This window comes from Aplysia californica, unplaced genomic scaffold, assembly GCF_000002075.1.
Source record: "Aplysia californica isolate F4 #8 unplaced genomic scaffold, AplCal3.0 scaffold00565, whole genome shotgun sequence".
Lineage (NCBI taxonomy): Eukaryota > Metazoa > Mollusca > Gastropoda > Aplysiida > Aplysiidae > Aplysia > Aplysia californica.
In genome coordinates, this window is record NW_004797835.1 from 196,441 (window position 1) to 201,219 (window position 4,779).

A 4,779-nucleotide genomic window follows, 5' to 3' on the forward strand; every position below is an offset into this window, starting at 1 on the left:
TCTCTCTCTCTCTCGTTTGTTTTTTCCACACACGCCATATCACGCGGACGTTTACTTCATAGTGCACCTTTGCCCACGCACTACATTTTATTGTAATTCAAGCGTTTCCTCTGACATTTTCATCTGGCAGTGATGCAGAACAGCTGTAAGAACGAACAGGAGGGGGTGGGGGGGGGTGTCAAACTCATGGTTGTGTAGCGGCGGAATGCACAACTAAACAAAACTACACATGTACTCGTAGTTTCTCGTATGCGGATAGCAAATAACCGTTTTATGGGTGCTGGGTGCTGTCTGCTCAAGGCTTGGCCTAGACTAGGCCAGGCCCGCATTGTGACTGTGACTACAATTTAGTCAGTCTTTGTCGAGCGTCGAAGTGACGGCGATGCATTATAGGGGTTGTTTTTTTAAAATAAAAAGACAATGCTTTAATTAAAAGAAAATGCCAGACGTTTACCAAAGATCGCACACTACCGCGTGGAAGACGATGATATTACATGCATTGGCTTGGCCTTATCAAATTGAGTGATATAAAAAAAAAAGAATAGTTCAAAGAGAGATTTGATCAAAGAAAGCAATGAAAAGTATCACATTGGTCTGAAGGGTGCTAGACTCTATTCGAGACATTAAAAGCTAATTGTCTGGAAGACAAGGTTGTTTAGGCCTACAACCTTGAATGTTTTATCCTCTTGTAAAATAATAAGGTCTCTGACTGTCTAAATATCGTAGGCCTACTGAACAGAATGGATCTTCGTGAAATTCCTTCCCACCAGTGTTAATATTGCTGTAGACCATCAATGATTTATTTATAGAGGCACCAGCCATCCATGTCCAGGTGCTGTTTTAGCCTTGTATTGCTGTAGAAAGATACAAACCAATGCTGATTTTTATATATTATTATGTAGGTGCAAAGAGGTAACGTACCTAGTACTTTTTTAAATTTGAAGAGACAAAGACGTAGACCACGAACAACTAATTAAGAAAAACTTGCAGATAAAAGAATTTTTTAAAGAGCTTCCGAGTAGAGAAATGCGTCGAAACATTATTTATGCCGACGTTTGCTTCAGATTTGCTGGCACTTCAAGAAGATCATGATATTATCTTATCTTTAATAATTTCGTTTTTGAAGGATGGAGAATCGAAGCATGAACATCCCGCCCCCCTTTTTTTTCTTCTATAAAATCACTCTCTCTCTCTCTTTCGTCTTCATCTGTCTGTCTGTCTGTCTGTCTGTCTGTCTGTCTGTCTGTCTGTCTGTCTGTCTGTCTTGTTCGCTATCTATCTATCTTGTTCGCTGATGTTTTTAAAAATACATTCTGTGTACAAAACATTGTGAATTTGTTAACCCTAGCAAAGGCCCTTTGACTCGAAATGGTATCGAGATGAACAAGTCACAAGAATCGACTCTATTTATAAAGGAGGACAATAATTAATTATTGCTCGCGGTGTCGCCATCTTTGAGAGGATAATAAACGGCGTGGCAACGCTGCGTCCCGCCATAGATCTAGGTCTTCATAGAGTAAGCATATGAAGCGTTGAGCTCACAGTGAGCGCTTCATTCATTTTCTTTTAAGTTCGCTTTTGGTTGCCATCGTTGTTTAGTCATATTATACACCTATTCCCGATCAAATAATATCAAAGTAGAGAGTTCAAATGAAACATAGCACAATTTATCCAACATAGTCAAATCAAATTCAACATATAACGTCCAAACGTCAAAACAGAAGAGAGACATTTATGTAACATTATAAAATAGGAAGCTCAATACGGATGGTCGATACGCAGATAAAAAAACTCACTGCTAGCATGTTTGATACGTGGAATGTTCACATGCTTCGCCGAGGGGACCTTTTTGTCCCAATATACAAAGTCTCTGAATAGTTCATTTTTAATACTTTCGGGCCCCCACCAGCGGTTTGCACTGTCGCCACAAAATCGGTGAAACCGAAAATATTTCCCTTCCTTCTCATATTCTTCTCAACCATACCATGAAACGAGTCACAGGACATGAATGTATGACCCGTTTCAAGGTACTTCAAAGTGACCCTGTGGAGAAAAGGTTTGCTGTTGTCATTTAACAGCCTTGCCAGGGACGTGAAAAAATACAAATTTTTGGTTTGTCCTGAACAATTATCACACCATATGATGATGTTATTTGCATCCTCAGCTATGTCACAAATTGCTTTAACAAAAGCTGAAGTAACGTCGGAGGCGGACCTTCACGATGTTGCCTCATGCCAGAGGACAGACCTGACTTGCTTTGGGCTTTTCTTTTTCGCCTGCTGTCCTAAGGGCGCGAACGTCTCGTGGAAAGCTACTAGGGTGGTTTCGGAAGATGCAGCTTTTGACGCCCCGCATGAAAGGCAACAAAACGACCTTTTGCATGTCCGCCGATACAATGATCTCGGACCCTACTTCAGGGTCCTTCTCTCTATCTTTGTCGTAGTGTTTACGGTTTGATGCAACCCGTCTCTTGTGGGCTGTGTACAGTTGACACGTCTGACAGTCTGTGTCCATTGCGGGCGGCTGGTGCTCATGGCTTGAGAAAGTCAGACATATCCATAGAGTTACCCCCTATAGTGTACATCTATGGACATATCCACAGAATTCTACAAGTGTAGAATTCTGTGGTCTTCACTCAAGGCGTTGGAAGGTGTTTTTGCACCCCTTTTGTCTCTAGGGACAAACAAGTCACTTGCAGAAGCACCTGAGATTTTTTAACTGTTGAATACGGAACTGGATGTATATCCGAGGGTCCGCAGAAAAAACACAGAGTAGACGACGACCTGTTTACCGCAGTCTGTTGAGAGCATAAACGAGAATTTGGAAAAGTCTTCGAACGGTGTTGAAAAATCCAATTTCGGCGATCATTATAGGGTTGCCTCCAAAACTCCTCATGAATTACTTGACGTCTTTGTAGAGGGATTTTCACGATGCAGTTCATTCAACAGTTGCATGGAGGAAGAATGGTGTGCTTTTCCTTAAGAGTAAAATGTGGTACTTCTCGTCTTTCAGATGCAACGGGTGTTATCGTGGGCGATGGAGACAAGGCGGTTTGGTACAGCTGATCTGAGGACGAGGGGGTTGACCTCAAGTTAACCTGGTGATAAAGGGATTATGTACTGAGATGGCGACAATAGCAGAAAGTATGTTGGGCTTGCTGATATAGGTTGCATCGGTGATGCAACAGACTGACTTTCCTCAGAGACACAAAATGGTGGTTCGCCTGCATTTTGGGTAAGAGACAATTTGAGAAATGAAAAGTCGTATTCTCGAGAATCACTTTGCTTTTCTTCAAATGATTGTTGCGAAGGTGGCATCGGTGACAAAGGAGATAGAACATTGTCAAATTAAGACAGGAGATCAGACAAAGACCTGCGCTCTCCCACGATCGGCGTTGAAGTTGGTGCATGCTGAGTCAAGGGACAATGGACTGGTGTTGATATTGCAACTGACAACAGTTCAGCGAACTCTCTGTTTTCGCTCGAGTCAGCGAATGGATTTGACACACCCGAGCTCTCTGACAGATGCTCATTTACACCAGAATCATCGTCGCCAAAATGAAGACGTCGACCTACAGGGGTAGGAACATGGGGATCTGATGGACCAGTGATCACCTCAGCACCAGAGAAAGCTGGACCCCTGTAGCGGGAGCTGCTGTGGCTGCTGATCTTTGGATTTCTTGCAAACGCCGACGTTTTTCCAAGGGTGGTTCATAACTTTCGTCAGAGCTGTGATCGTCTTTATGCTCTTGGGCGATGTTCCTGAAAGGCACGTGTTTAAAAACGAATAAGTAGTGGAGATGTCCTTGTGGTTTGGCTGAATAGTTCATTTCATATTAACAACAGTCTCACACCTAGACGAATATTTTAGGAACTCTTCAACAGTGGTGCAAGTGTCAAAAATAAACTAAAAAGACATGTCACTCATTTGTCTTCTTCACAAGCATTACCTCTACAGTCACTCCAGACCATTAAAATGTTCCCGAGTCAAGACTGGTAAAACAGGAGCAACGAAAACTAATGAAAGCTCCCCCAAATGCAATGAAAATAACATGATTGCAACTTACCTCCTTTTAATAAGTTCTTTGAACAGTTGTTGTGCATTCACGTTGAGGGAGTCACCACATGTCTTCTCAATAAACTGGTGGTCAAGAAACGAATTCCGTACGCATTTAAATCACCGAATGGCATATTCACTCACCAGAATTAATAGCTGGATAAAAGTGATCGAATTTTTCGTTACCATTACCAGTGTGAGCAGTATCAATAAAAAATAAATTACTGCCCAACATCTCATAAACAACAAGTGGACGATGCTCGTGGGGTAGCCGGGAGTTGTGCCGTGTTATTAAATTATATTATTATTATTATTATGTGGTCAGCCACGGTACCGAATGCTTACCCTACAGGGCAGACCGGGCCGATACGCAGTATGGCAATTGAGATTCGAACATTACATTTTTTACCGTGCTTGCGTACTGTGTATCAAATGTTTTGATTTTGGCTAAAGATTATTATTATGTTATTATGAGAAATACTAGTAAGAAAGAAAGAAACATAATTTAAACTCTTTAGATCTAAGTTTTCTTTTCCTCCCCAACCCCTCTACCTCCCCCCTCCTTCTTCTTCTCCTTCTCCTCCTCAACCCCTCTTCCTCCCCCCTCCTTCTTCTTCTTCTTCTTCTTCTTCTCCTCCTCCTCCTCCTCCTCCTCCTCCTCCTCCTCCTCCTTCTTCTTCTTCTTCTTCTTCTTCTTCTTCTTCTTCTTCTTCTTCTTCTTCT